Genomic DNA, 17245 nt, shown 5'->3' on the forward strand with positions numbered 1-17245 from the left:
ACCTTTTTTTAAGCAATTTATCATTGAACAAATTACATTTATTATCTATCTAAATTCATTATTAGAGTTTAAATTATTTTTATACTTTAAAAAAACAACAATAATTATAANATTTATTATCTATTTCAATTCATTATTAGAGTTAAAATTATTTTTATACTTTAAAAAAACATTTGTACCTTATAAATATTTTTAGTAGGTCATATTAAATATTACAAATAATTTAAATAGGATTTAAAATAATTTAGACACATTAAATAAACAATATACAAAACATTACTTAAAAATATATTTAAGCCTTATACAAGATTTTAATTAATAATTAGACACTTTGTTCCGTGTGGCAATAGGTATAAATAAGTGCAAAAGCAACCATTTCGTTTTCATTGTATTTTAAAACTATACATTTACACTTATAATGGTACAGTTTAGATGAAATGTTGTAAATGTACTATTATTGTATTATTACTCGTATTATTGTATAATATGCGGCAACATCGTGTGGGACTTTTGCATTCGCGTTATGTGGTGGCGGCGCTGGAAAAATGTTGTCATACCTAACAAAGTGATAAGAAGATAAAATAGTTGGTTATGTTATAAAAGAAATGAAATACGTAATGATATCTGTTTATTAAAAAATGAACACGTTGTTTTTCTTTTCTCTCTAAATAAAAACTAACAAGTAACAATAAGATTTTTCATGATGAATTAAATGGAAATATCAACAAACAATGTTTGAGAGAACAGCGAATAAATACGCACAAATATCAACTATATTTGAACGGGAGAGCACCTTTGCCACGAACTGATGATGCTCCGACATTTACATACTTCGACATTTGACAAAGTAGTAATTGTTACGAACATCTGGTACTCCGACCATCTGATTCATAGGTTACCAAAATTATGACGGATTTTACTCCGACATTAAATTTAAAAAATGAGATAGTAAAAACTCCGACATTATCGATAGTTTGATTATGCATCGAAAGTTATATTATATTTCGATTGCATTGTTAGTAATAGGGCGCATTGATCGTAATGTTGCAACGTCAGGGTCACATCGCTACAGAAACACTACATTATTAAATTAATTATATTATTATTAATAATATTGTAAAATTTAAATTAAAATGTTCTATTCAATTAGCATTTATTTGCTACTATAGTTATTATACAATAATATACATTTTGCTTATTATTTTCTGGTACAATTTCTCACATTTGACATATGTTATTAATACTCGAATGATAATAGTCATTCATTAAGTAACATAAAATTAATAGTGTTTAATACAAATGTACATTTTTGAAAAAGTTTTCTCTATTGTTAGAATATATATTTATCTTTGAGAATTTTATTTTTTAATTATCCAATAATTACAAAATATTTTCATCAAATCAAAAAACTGTTAGTTAACTGTTTTTTCAGTCGATCCACAAAATTTTATCTAACAGTAACTTATTTTTTAACATCTAAGAGATCCATTTGAAAACTAATTTTTCTATAACAAATATGTGCTGTAAAAATTGTCTTGTGCAATTTTATTAGTGATTAATTCCTAAGTGTGTAATATTAAAAAATAATAACTAATATAACACATAAAATTGTTTGTACAATATAAAATCATTCTTGGGGATGTCTGGATTTTTTCCTGTGCTGCATTAGGATATCTAAGTATAAAATAACACAGTATATCCAACTTCAATGCAGTAATTGTTTAACACATTTTTTTTTAGTCTTATTACTTTTTGGAAGTTTCTTCCAATAGGTTTTTATAGACTCAGAAGAGTATGATTAATTTTTCTTTCAGCAATTTTAATTGAAAATTAATTACTAAAATTATTTTTAACTTATATTAAAAAAAAATAAAATAGTATTAAACTGTGTAAGTTTTGCTACAAGTCTAATATGAGTTGAACTAAGAATTAGTAAGTTTTGGTTATATATGGGTAGAATTAATTTTTTCTTATTTAAAAATTCTGTGTGTCATCTAAAATTAAAAATATATTAACTCATCGTTAAAAAAATTTAATTTTGTGACATGAGTTTTATAATCAATGTTAAATTATAAGTAAAACCATTATAATCTCCAGTGGTGCTCAAAAAAAAGTTAAAAATATTAAGGAGTAAAAAATTATTTATTTAAAGTTCTTTTTGTTTAAAATCTAATATACATTTATTGAAATCAGTTTAATATTTCCTTGAAAAAAATATCTGAATAGCCTTTCCTTTTTTTAATAATAATTAAATTTGTTGGACAATTTTCTCAGTGGTCCAGTGAGAAAAAAAATCTTAAATTTAATGAGGGCCTTCTGAGCCAGGCCGACACTGCGAAAAGATGATTATTTTGCCAATGTTTTCATCTCGTTAGCTTAACGCGTATCCTGCAAATACAAATGTATTGTTTTATAAATACAAAATGAAGTTTTTTTAAAAATTTGAATTAATTTTATATGTACTTTTTAGAATATGAAAGCATATTCCAAAAAAAATAAAAATTAATTTTCAAAATAAAATCACGTAATGTAATGTATTATGTTTTGTAAAAATGTATTTATATATATATGTCCTATAAAAAAAGTTGTACAGTTTCAATATTACATTATTATATTTGATTTCCATTTAATGAGAAAAAATGAATAATTGTTTGATTATCAATCATGATTATAAATTAAAATATTTAACTCTATACGTATATTTGACAAAACTTCAAATAATCATAATGCAAATGAAAAAAAACTGAACCATTATTTAATGAATTGACTGCATATTTTTAATCGAGTTAGTTAAGTTTAAAACCAATTTACTTAGCAGAAGATTTTTGTAAGTTTATGATAAATCATAAACTATTGTCCACTGTTAACTTATAACTGCCTTGTGTTTACTTAATTTGACTAGAGCGTAGGAGTATTGCAACAAAATATTTGGGAACTCTAATTACATAATTTTTTACCTAATCTAAAAAAATATTTCTATACAACAAGAAATACAAATTAATTCATTTTCGGTATAGTCTATGGCAGAATTTTAGGAGACAAAGCCCCCTCAAGTCTCTCCAGATTGCGGTCAAATCCAAACTGGACTGAATTAATTTCGTTACCCACCTTTGAACAATGAAATGATATTAAATCATATTTTTGTTTGATTTCATATGAAACTAATTGTAATGACAGTTTTAGAGAATGGGATACCGAATATCTTTATAAACGCATCTGTTTAATAACGAATACTATCATCATAAAAACGTACCTCAATATTTTTTAACTAAACTAATTGAATGTTATAATATTAATGTGCTTACAATGTTATAATAAGCACTAATAAGGAGAGGTAAAAAAGATTTTACGTCTGAAAATTGGAATCGCTCTTCTTTCCCCCCAAAAAAAAAATGTAAGGGCTCACACCAGTTATGTAACGGGTTGTTTTAGTTCAAAGCCCCCTTTCTTACCTTTATGTACCTATTTTATCAAAAGTCGGATACATTTCGGGGATCTTTATTGTAATAATTATTCGTTAATAGACAGTAATCAATTATAACGCTATTTTATTATATTAATTAATATTTATTAATTAGTGATAAGGGTTATATTTTTCCATCAGATAATATATTGCTACGATATTCATCTACTCCGAAATTTGATAATTTTTTAATCGATTTCGCGAATAATCGATATTCGGAGCTAATTTCATTCGGAGCAATCAATTAATAGTCCTATTCAGAGTATTCGTCGTCGTAGCAACATCCAAATTTTTGTAACCAGGTATTCGCAGTAATTGTTGTCGGAGTAAATGTATTCGGAGGATTTTTTTTCAGTGTCGGAGTAAATGAATGTCGGGGCATCATCAGTTCGTGGCAATCTCCGGAACCCTATTTGAACTCCTACATCAACGAACACTTCATCACCAATACAACTGAAATTAAGGTTAGAAATATAACGACCACTAATCGTACACATACTAAATAGTGCACAGAAATATATATGTTTATTTTTGTATATATTAATATTTATATAAATTTTAAATTGTTGTTTAATACAGAAACGAATAAATACTTCTATGTTAACGAATTGTAATCAAAACCAATTTTTAATTTGTAAAATAAATTAAATACCATTTCACACTTAATGTTATAAACTGACCAATATTCTATACAAGTATTTAAATTTCCAACTAAAAAAGTATTTATTTTTGAGTTACTTATTGGTGTTTGATAAAAATTTGATTTTTTATTAAAACGGTACCCAACAACAATTTTCGCATTAATAGTATGACATATATTAATAACTTTAACGATTTCTCCTAAAGTTGTTTGTATGTAATATTCGACATCATTTATCTTAATATCTGTGTCTTTATGGTACAGGGCCTTTGGTATGTTCATTGTTGTATAAAAATAATTCATTTGAATTATTTATTATTGATTGACATTTATATGCAGAGTGCTCTGAATATCTTTTAACAGCTTGTTGTAATGGCTGATGACTCTTTCTTATAAATTTTTTTAATGTCTTCATGTAATTTTCAAAAGGAAACGCAATGCAGTTATCTAATTGACCAAAATTTGAATAGTCGTCGCATATGTGTTGTAAAGAATGTACATTATGTGAAATCCATTCCTTTCCATACAGTTATCCAAATTTCCGTATAAAGTGTTTAAGTAGACTTTTGCAAAAATTCAAAAGGCGATCACATATATTCGGTGTTACTAATAAGGTCTGAAAGTCTGACACTTTTATATATATCTTAAATTAAAGATAATGTAATGTACTTTATTATGCAAAAAAAAATTTCGGACTTTATTTTGTCTTCACGGTAAAAATGGCTATCAAATGCTATTTTTATGTGAAAATTCTCAATTTTGTATTTTACATTTTTAATTTTATTATGCTATAACGTTTTGAAAAATGTATGGATCAACATAATTTTTTCATGAGAAATAGTATTTATATACACCTTTCATTTGACATACTGTTTTTTTAAATCGCACCATTTCCCTATATACGAGGGGGGTTCAAATCTAAAAAATGCATGTAGAAAGTAGAACTTTTTCAACTTAACTTTTGAAAGTGTTCCGGAAAGTCTGACACTTTTATATATATATATCTTAAATTAAAGCTAATGTAATATACTTTATTATGGTAAAAAAAAATTTCGGACTTTATTTTATCTTCATGGTGAAAACAGACATCAAAGTTAATAAAAAAAAAAACCCAGCACAGTGGGGTGGCAGCACAGTGGAGTCCAGTATATCTGATATCTGACAGTGATTAAAATCACTATCATTAAAAACACTACGATGCAAATCTGTAAATAGTGTTTAATTTAAAAAAAAAAATGTTTCAAAAAAGTAGGTCAAGTGAGAGCTGAGTAAATAAATAATAATTATTTACAGTGTATTTCTCAGAAAATTTCAATTTTTTTTACATTTTTATCGTAATAGATCACTTAAATAAAAATCATAGTAATCATTTCTAAATATTTTATGATTAATATAGCAACATGATACAAAAAATTTGGTATATTATAGACTGGTAGTAGCACACACAAATAGAGTTTAAAAAATTAAAAAATTACAAAGTAAAATGATTTATTTACGTAGTTAAATACTTTTATCATATCAAATCTAATTCGACAATAAGAATACTTTAAGAATATTAGAAATTAATGATTTTAATTGTTTGTATGGAAAAAGATGGTTAAGCTACATTTATTTGAATTAGGAATATTTTTTTCGATTTTTAAGAGTAATAACTTAAACTAAATACAAATTGTAATCATTTAGCGTATCGTTAAAAAAAGTAGGTCTAGTGAGGGTTGACAAAATAAATTGTAGCCACAAAATGAACCATATAGTATAATAATATTAACATGAATATAAATTTCTTCTCACACGGGAAGACTATAGTGATAGAATCCTTTATATTTATTGAAGTTATTGAATCTAAATTAGATAAATATCAAATTATTTGAAAATTTTTTTCTAACTCAAAAAAATGCACAATATTAATTGCCACAGGCAGATTTTCGAACTTCGTGCCCTAAGCATGAAAGACAAAAGTGTAACCGATTCGGCAACTGTTCGTTGCTTTCGTCGCATGATAAAATTATTTATTTAAGCTTAGTTAAATTTAAAAGTTATTTTTTCGACTTTAAAAAAACAAAAAAACAAAATATGTTTAATTTCTTATGTCTTATGAAATTTATTCTTTGTCAATTAATTTATACAATATTCATGAAAGTCAGTGTATTCCCCTAATAAGATATTTTAAAATAAAATAAAATACAAAACCTAGAATTTTAATAGAAAAATAGCATATATTTGAATACGGTAGCCATTTGCGCATAGAAGATAGGTCGTCGGGACAAATTTTTTTTTCATTTTATAGTACATAAAATAAGCTTTAATTTGATATATGTTTAAAAGACGCAGTATTTCCGGAACATTTTCAAAAATTAAATTGAAAAAGTTAATTAATGTAAAAAATTGCTATTTTAAATCCCCCTTGTGAGCAGAATAAGTGTTAGAATTTAAAAAAAAAAATGATATCAAACGAAAGGAAATTACCTAAGGTTTCAATATAAAAAAATATTATTTTGATTTGTTAATATTTGAAAAAGTTATGGCAGTTTTATGTACAAAAAACATCCTTATAGAAGGTGATTTCTATCGGAAACATTACATTTTTTTAAAATTTCGACATCCATTTGCATATAGAAGATAAGGTGTCCGAACAAATTTTTTTTTTTTATAGTACATAAAATAAGCTTTCATTTTATAAATGTTTAAAGGACGCAGTACTTCCGGAACATTTCCAAAAGTTAAGTTGAAAAAGTTCTATTTTTTATACAAAGTTTCAAGTTTTGAACGGCCCCCATATAAGACATAATAAAAAAAACCCAGCACAGTGGGATAATAAAATATTTTTCTTTAAATTATTTTATGCCTTTACTTTTAACGTAGTTTAGAATTTAAAATATACTATTTATGATATCATACATTTTTTTTAACTTTTGGATTATTATTAGGTTGAACTCTTATTATTTCAGTAAATAATATTACTATTAAATACCTTAAAATGAATAAATAGAAATTTTACACGTGAATAAATATTTTAAAATAATTTATTAATTTCTATTTATTTATAAATTTATATTTTTCTTCTAATTCTTGCTAAATTAATTTTAAGGTATAAATTAGTATTCAAAAATTTTCTTACGATAACACATATAATTAATATTGATTTAATACAAACAAATAATTTATCTGTCGATAATTTTACACTGTTGTACAGTCGCATTTTATATTTTATATTTTTAACTTTATAATACTATAACTTATTGAAAAGTATATGGATCAATACAATTTTTTTATGAGCAATAATATTTTTTAATAATCCTTTTTTCATTCGACTTACTTTATCTTAATCAGGATATTAATAAGGAACTAGCAGATCATGTAGTTTTTGGAATAATCCACCAATTTTTTAAAATTAAACACTATCAAAAGATTTGCATTGAAGCGTTTTTTTTTTTATTGTGATTTTAATCACTCTCAGATATCATTTTACTTGATCCAACTATGCTACGTCACCACTGTGCCACGACCCTCCTGTGCTGGGTTTAATATTACATATATATAGTACATGTCTTACGACTTCACTTACCTTGATATGTGGACTCGTAGATAGATGATAAATTGTGATGTTCCTTATTGACATCGATATTCTAAGTTAATCTAAATAAATAAAAAAATACCGATATGAGGAGCAGCATACTGAGTTTATTTCTATGATTTTAATTAATTTTTTTAACAAATAATGAAGGTTAATAAAAGTAATATGAATTTAAATTATTAACTTTAATATGAAAGAATAAGAGTATGCGGGTATAATGAGTGAGAATGAACTGAGAGTGAACTGGTGTGCTAATTTTCCTAGCCATTTTATATTACACTAGTTGATAAGGTGCTGAAGAGAAGCGAGATTTTTTTAAGAATTTAACTATTTTATTCTGTCGTCTGTTCGACGCCACAAATACGCTTATGGTAACTAAAAAGATTAACATTAATGTAAACATTTCTCCGAATAAGCGATATATTTGTAAAAAGTAATAAAATAATTTATCGGTCAGAAAAGTATTTAAAATTGATAATTATTTATGTGAAAAAATTATTCTAGAAGTTCCTCGAATATTCTCGAAATTTCTATTTTGATTCATTACATAACTGATAATGCCACTCGCACAACCAGCACCGTTTGTGCAATAGAATCGTTATGCTGTATGATCACGTACGCAATCATTGTACATCGAAGTACTGTAGGTCCTTTTGTGAATTTTGTGTTCTCGTCATCATTATTAGCTCTTGCTACGACGTGGTTCTATGGCACACCTAGCTAATAGTCGTTTCAATGCATTTATCACCCTTTTGATTGGCTGTGGTCATACAATTTCTATAACAATCTATGGCATTGTGCGTCTTTCGTGTACATAAAAAGTAACTCCGTTTGTATGTGCGCCATATATTTTATTGTTTTGTTTTGCACATTTGTTGTGCCATGGCTTCCTCGAGCTTTCGTACCTGTGTACGCCTTTAGTGTTCGGGCCTGTCCATATTTGAAGTATTTACTTATTGAGCAACTACCATTATAGTCTTCAACATTTAAACGCAAAAGTATTCATACTGTCCACTTCTCATTACCATCATTCATCTATTGCACGTTACACAGTTAAGTTTTAATTGAGTGTAATAATTATATTATATTTTATATATTTTGATAATAGCTGCCTTGTCAGCTATTTTAGTATTAAGTGACCCCCTATCCACAATTTTATAATTTTTTATATTTCTTGCTATTTTAATATACGAGGTGTGACAATAAAATAACGAGACTTTCTAAATATAACCTAAACTATTAACGTTATCTTTAAAACGATTATTGAAATATGATTAGGAAACGCTTATCTAAAAGTACTATAAACACTGATGAAACCGGTTAATTTTCTTATACGTTAGTAACCTTGTTATTAGTGCGAATTCAACTATACTGCCGAAAAATGTTAGATGTAAAAATCGAACAACGTGTTAAAATTAAATTTCTTGTTAAATTAAAAAAAAACTTTCCCGGAATCATTTCGTATGTTATGTGAAGTTTATGGTGAAGAATGTGTTATCTAGAGCTCGCGTTTTTAAATGGCTCAAACGGTTTTGCAATGGAAGAGAGGACGTGGAAAACGATGATCGTTCTGGAAGTTCTGCCACATGTTCAACAAACGAAAACGTTGAAAAAATTGACAAAATTATTCGGCAAGATCGTCGATTAAGTGTTAGAGCTGTAGCAGAGATGGTAAATATTGATAGAGAAAGTACTCGTAAAATTTTAGTTGAAAATTTAAATAAAAAAAATGTGTGTTAAAATGGTCCCTAAAAATTTGATCAAAAATTCAATCCCAAAGAAATTTGTTCTGACACCTTAAAAATCATCAAAGGTGATCCATATTTTATAAATAATATCATTACGTGTGATGAAAAGTGGATTTTTACATATGATCCTGAATCTAAAAGGCAAGCCATGCATTGGAAGACACCAACTTCCTCAAGAATGAAGAAAGCACGAATTAGTAGTCAAAATTCAAAGCTATACTCATTGTTTTCTTTTACATTAAGGGAATAATTTTTGTTGAATGGGTTTCTAGTGAGCAAACTGTCAACCAATATTATTATAAAGAGGTATTAATTAAATTAAGAGAACGTGTTAGAAAAAAGCGACCAGATCTGTGAAAGAATGGCTGGGTTCTTCACCAAGACAATGTTCCAGCTCACAGTGCATTTTCAATTCAACGTTTTTAAACTGAAAAACAATTTCTATACTTCAACATCCCCCGTACTCGCCAGACCTTCCTCCTTGTGACTTCTTCTTATTCCCAAAAATTAAAAGTTTATTAAAAGGAACCCATTTTCAAACGGTTGATGACGTAAAAATAAAAACGGCAGAACTTCTAAAAGGGTTAAGTGAAAGCGACTGGCAACATTGTTTTCAAGAATGGCAGCGACGTATGCAACAGTGTGTTGATGCTGAGGGAAGGTACTTTGAAGGTGACAATCATTAAATTGTAAAATTTTTAAAATAAATAACTTTTATTAAAAAAGTCCCGTTATTTTATTGTCACACCTCGTATAATCCCTGTTTTGCAATCCTTAAAATTTTATGTAGTGCAAGTACCATCCTCAATCGCTTATACCGTCCACTTCCTATTTCTTTCTTCTGCATGATCATAGACAACGAAACGAACGTTAACTAACCCGAACGAGTATTACTGGGCATTCCGTTCAAACAATTACAGACACAAAATCAACTAGATACAATTTGTGATTTATTAACTATTGTTGAAAGAAAGTAGCTCGATGAAAATCAAAAAAAGTAATTACACACACAAAACAATATTCACATAATGATAAAATTAATTTTCCACATCGCATCGAAACTTATAAATATATAAATTCTTATGTAGATCATAAGTTATAGGAGTTGATAGTTAGATCTGTCCAACTCTATATAAGAGTGTTCAGTAAGTAAGGAAACAGGTCAGTTGAACACCTATAAATATTATGTATATATTGATAGACAATAACTAAATTTTACAATTAAATCATTTTTTAATGTGTGAAAAACATAATACTTACTTACTTACTTATTTCAAATATCTTATATTGACAATAATTAATAATTAAATATAACAATATAATGTAAGAAATTTTTCATTCACACAATTAAAATTATAAATCTACTAAATTGGGGACATCGCTTCCACACTAAGTTTATATTAATTATTCTACTCTACTGTATTTATTTGTTTTTTTACTTTTAATGAGGTATATATCAATTAATTAATTAAGTTCTTTAATGAAACTGAGATTTAGCAAAAAACTATTATAGTTTTAGTATAAGTATTCATAATTTCAGGACACATTTTTATAAAAAATGAAAATGCTGTATTTCATACTTATTAAATCAGAGAAGACAAGCGAAACAGAAATTTTGCACAATATTTTTCTATTAACTAACAAAAAATTATCCCAAATGAATAAACAATGTTCAAAAACACTTTAAATTATAGCTTTTTAATAAAAGTAGAATTATTTATATTTTTCTATCTTAACTGTATATCCAAATAGTTTTTCTTCATCAGTATTCAATCTCAAATTTAATTTGCAGAAAATTCCATGTTTCTCTTATACTAGCCTTTCTCTTCAACTTCTAATATAAATAACATCCTTAATCTTCTATTACCTGACTCTTTTTGAATATCTACCACTTTTATGATTGCTATTACATTTTTATACAATTGATATAGCAGCTCTCCTATCATGATTGCAACTCCAGCTTATTTCAGTATTTTGAACATTATTATTTAGTGAATATGCGAAATTTTAATTGCATATTTGAAATAGGCACAAAAATTGGTTTAGAAAAACATATTTTGGTCTCTGATTAAAAATCATTGTAGACCAATAAATCTATTTATCAATAAAAAACAATTTTTTTTAAGTATTGCATCAAGCACTTTAACTTTTATACATGTTTGCCATAGAAGTCATATCTACTTTATAATTTTTAATAATTTCTCAATAAAAATTACAATACTATATTATTCAATATCAATTTCATACTCTATTTAATTGCAATAATAAATATTAATTCATTAATTATACTTTTAAAACTAAGAATTACTAATCAGAATATAAATAAGGAAATAAGAGTCCCTTTTACTTTTTGAATAATCCACCTATTTATTAAAATTAAACACTATTTATAGATTTGTATCGACGCGTTTCTTATGATAGTGATTTGAATCATCATCAGATATCATCTATACTTGTCCCAACTATGCCATGTTTTATATAAATCTTATCAGTTAGTGGTGTGTGCATTAGGTGTTAGGTATTTTTTGATAGTCATGTATGTGTTTACCTCCAGCAGTCAACCGGTCCGATCAATGTCATTTTAATCTAATCATCTGACCGTACACTAAGCAACTGTACCAATATTGTTGTATTTCCCCCAATGAACTTGTTCGAAGTTGGCACTACCACAACTCGGCGTCATCACCAACGGCCACAAAAAGATGCCAAAAACCATGATCGTTTTTAGTTTTTTTTGTCAACTAATTTTATAAATTATAATTATATAAATTTTAAATAATTTAAAAAAAAAATGTTATTGTATTATACAAAGACCTTTGTTTTTCTCTTTTTACTCTTCCTTCATTACATTAATATTTGTTTTTTTTTTTTTTTAACTCAAAGCCTAGTAGCTCCGTTATGAGAACTATTCTAGCTTGACTCTGCTATTAGGTCACTCTCCAGTGTTTTTCTAACTAGTAGGTAATTAGTAGGCCCTGTGGTTTGACTGAAACCGTCCAATTAAAATAGTTAAAAATATGATTAGTTTTTTTAAGAATTTTTTATTCATTCATACTGCATTTATATTATTATGAATTGTACAAATATTATTAATTAAACACAGCTTATTATTAATTAAATTGCTGGTTGTAAAATATTTTAAGAATATTCATTCCCAAATTATTTAACTTAAAATAACGGAGTAATTTTGTATATGTGACTGAATTTTAAAATAGAATAAGTTAAATTGCAAATATCTAGAACTATTCCAAAAACACTTAAACAAATATTTTAATTTTAAAAACAACTTTGCAAATAGTAGATAAAATAAACTAAACTTAAGTCAATATACATCTTTAAATGCATAAAATATGTATATTTTCTAACTAATATTAATCTAACAAATAAGTTATTCTAAATTTTGTTTTCTATATTTTCAATTGACTAAAAAATGTTCATAAAAATATACTATTTTACTTTTTTCATATTTTGGATAAATCAAATCGATACAACTAGCTATAGACTCGCGGATGTAAACGATTATACAGAATATTTATATGAAGTAATCAATAATATTCGATCACCAGGCGAAAATTCTTCAATGCAACACTTAACAGACGGTTTAATGGTAAATTCAGATTCCATTCCAAACTTTATTGGAAACTTAAATCTAAGTCTTAATTTCGATAATTTGCCTAGAATATATGATGCTATTAATGAATTACTTATCTGTAGATATACAATTGTTATAGAAATTTTCATTAAAAATATTGGTTTAATACTGCAATATTGTGATAGCTATCATTTAATAAACCAATTTTATGATTTTACTGATTGCTTAGTTACACTTAATGACGCATTAGAAAGTTCAAAAACTCTATTTGAAAATATAAATAATGCCATACAATTCTTTAGTAATTTAAATATGAATTACGTATTTAAACGGTATGAAAAAAAAAAAATCATTATTAATGAAATTTCTTTTATTAATAATCACATTCAATCGAAAAGAAAATTGGACATACTTGATTACATCGATAACAACGGTAATCCTAAAGTTGAGAAGGTTATTGAGGATTTTGTAGATGTCAAAAATTTTCATAACATTTTATCTCCGATAATTTCATTTACTTCTATTACAAACATTAAGTACAATAGTTTTCAATATGAATTAAAAAATGATGATGCAATGAAACACGATAACTATTCAATTTCCTGTTCAGATTATGTCAAAGTATGTAATAATCTCAAAGTATTTTATGATGAAGCATTCAAGCTCGAGTACATCAATTTTGGTTTTCATGACTTACTACATCCGACAATACCAGGGTAAAGTATATTATTATTTTTGTTGAGTGTTATTTAGTAAATTCTTCCATGTTATTCAAACTATACTTCTTTAATCACTATATGTTTAAAGAAGAAACGTGTACATTACTCATATTTTACAACGATGATACGGAATTGTGTTTCAATCAGCCTAATATCCCATTATCAACCTACATTTAGGTTGATCAGTTTATTATAAAACACTCGATTACTTTAAAAATAAATATAATATTGTACAAAAATTATGTTCCTTTTTTTGTTACTAAAATATGTTGATTTATTAACTATGAATTATTTTATAGAATCATTCCTTATAATGTATTGGAGTTTCAACTATTTTTTGAAATGGTAACACACATTTTGAACTAGCTTATAAAATAGAAACTAAGAAAATGACTGGCTGATAACAACTTTTTGATGAGTACATTCTATTTCATTAGCTAGTTAAATATGTATATTACAACTTCAAAAAAAAAAAATCGAAACTCATTAAATTATGAAGTCGTCTTCTTTTTCCTCCTCGCCTTAATCTCAACTATTTGGGGTCGGCCTACCTTACCCTAAACTTCCATTTGACACGATCTCCCACATCCTCTACACTCACATCAGCTGTCCTCATATCGCATTCAATAACATAGCAAACCAGCCAATTCTATTTTCCCTCATCTTATCCACGATCTTCTCTAGTCACTCCATTCATCTATCTAAGCATTCTCATCTCTGCTCTACTTTCTTATCAACCGCTCAATACTCAGAACCATACATCATAGCTGGTCTCACTATAGTCTTGTAGAATTTATCTTTCAGCCTAATTGGAATTCTTTTATCGCATAAGACACCACACGCTTCTCTCTACTTCAACCACATGCACTAAACTCTATGTCTTACATCCTCGTCAATACCATCGCTCTTTTGCACAACTGCTCCTAAATACTTAAAACTATCTACTTATCACTGGTCTTTCTCTACTTTTGCTCTTCTGCCATACTTTGAATTAATAAATCCCAACACCAGGTTTCCTTGTTTCCTGGCATTCTACTCCTACTCTCACCAACAATCTTCTTTGTAATATTCTTAACACAACTGGCCAATCTATTTTACACATCATTTATGTCACCTTCAACATTCCATACTGTCCTCTCTTTTACCGTCTTGAAAAACTCTTTTTCATTTTCCCCTTTTAATTTTCACCAATGAGTTTCTGATTTTTCTCTCGTGTTCAAAAATTGCTTACTACTATTGTAAAGCTTATATTATACTAAAATCGACGTAATTCAATACTTCCTCATCTAATTACTACAATACTAACACTAAAATTCCGTCTGTCATATTCATCTTACAACTAGTTGAAGCCGACACCGTATGGAGTTTATCCACCATCGCTCAATGATCATTACGAATATTAGGCTTTATCCTCTTGTATTAATTACTTTTAAACATAATTAATTTTACAACTTTGTAAAATGCTAGTAGGCATTTAAAAATATAAAATTTGTGTTAATACTTTTACAGAAACAATTTTATAAATTAAAATCTTTAATTTTAACCGCTTTCTTTTATATCATTGAAAGTTAGTTTGGTAATGTTTATTTACTAATTTAGCTATATTATATATAGCATCAATTTCACAGATAAGTCAATCATGACTACAACATGGTCGAATTTTAGAATTTCATGATACGCTATTATTGCTACTTTTTATATATATATATATATATATATATAGAAATATTGGTACAATTGTCATAATACCTTTTGGCAATATCCATAGATTTTATTCCAATTAATCATTAACTCTTTATTTTGTATTTTTGTATTCATAGACTTGTATCACCATTATATGATGACTCATCTGAAGATCTCGCAGTCAGTGTTATAAATACACTATTTAACGTGAATAATAAGGAATCGTTAATTAATACCAAAATTTTGGTGAACGATCAAATTAAAGATTTACATGAAATACAGCATGATCAAGAAAATCTAAACAATTTCTTTAAAAAAAAGCAAGAAGTTGCACATATATTTAAGTGTAGGTATAGTGTATTATTAAGATATGTTACTGACTTTTTATCTGCTATACAACATTTATGCATCTCAGAATATAAAAACGAACGTTATGAGAATTCGATTACTTGTGTAAATTCTTTGAAAAGTACATTCCCAGTAGTTACAACTATGATCAATCGTTTATTAGCAATTTTGTGCTTATTTAAAAAAGCGTCCATTGGGGATTATAATGCGAAATCACAATCATGTTTTAAAAATGTAGTGAAAATTGCATCAAAATATAATAATATTTTAAAAAACCTAAATATTTCTTTAAATGCTGAAACTAATGCAACAAATGCAAAAGAATTTTTGGGAAAAGTTCGTCAAAGACAAATTCCTCTGACCCAGTTATTTACAGATACTAAATTCAGTCAATTTCTTAAATATTGTGTTCTTGACAAACCATTGTTAAATAAATTTGAATTAATAAAGTCATATCAAAATAGTGATAATAATTTAACATTTCATAATTTAAGTTCAGATTTAATACAAATTTGTGAAGATTTTGTTAAAACTGACTACGATTTATATTTTAGTGAATTATTTAACTAATATATTATTTTTTATAAGTATAATAAATACCATTTTACATTTTTTAAATTTCTTCGGGGTTATGATTCAATAAAGCTCTATATATGTATTTTAATAACATTAAAATCTTTTAAATTGTTAAATATACTTAACAAATGTTAAAAATTATGTGAGACTCGACTTTATTTCATTCATTAATAATATAAAAAATTTAATAAAAATTGATTACTATTGAATAATATTATTATAATAAAATTCTATTAAAAATATTGATTTATGACTAGAATATATAACTCAAAAAGTCACAAAAATTTTGTGTTAAACGAATCCAGAGAGCAGAGAGTAAATGTAACATATAACGTGTAGTTGAAAAAATTAAAGTAAAAGCTAATGTATACATAGATAGTCATAAACGGGAGCAAATTGAGGAATAGGTATACCTAGGGATAAAAATTACATCTGTTAGTAAGAGCGTCCAAGAGATAAAACAACGCATAACATTAGCAAAAGCTACCTTTAGTAAAAAAACATGAGTTGCTCACTTCAATAAAGTTACATTTCAAAATCAGTAGTATCTAAATAGCGGGTTCTGGGGATCAAAGGATGCCGCCATGGTAATTAGTGTCATACGTCATCAAAAAGTAATAAATTAAGAGTGTTAATGGGTAATTAAATGGTTAATTAAGGTCAATCGTAATTGTTAAAGTTGTAAATCAAGTGTGTTATTGTTAAAATTGCGATAATAATGTGGTTTGGCGGAGGGTAGGTGGTCAGCTGACTCGGCGTTACGTCGTTGTCGGAGTGACGTATGCAGCAACGCGTGCCCCTCAATCAGGAGCATCACATGTGTTACGTAATATAATTGCCCTTAAGGTCATCACGTCACATACAATAATGTTAAAGACTCTGCCCCTGCCTACACCCTCCCA

Source organism: Daktulosphaira vitifoliae, unplaced genomic scaffold, assembly GCF_025091365.1.
Source record: "Daktulosphaira vitifoliae isolate Bord-2020 unplaced genomic scaffold, ASM2509136v1 Scaffold_2, whole genome shotgun sequence".
NCBI lineage: Eukaryota > Metazoa > Arthropoda > Insecta > Hemiptera > Phylloxeridae > Daktulosphaira > Daktulosphaira vitifoliae.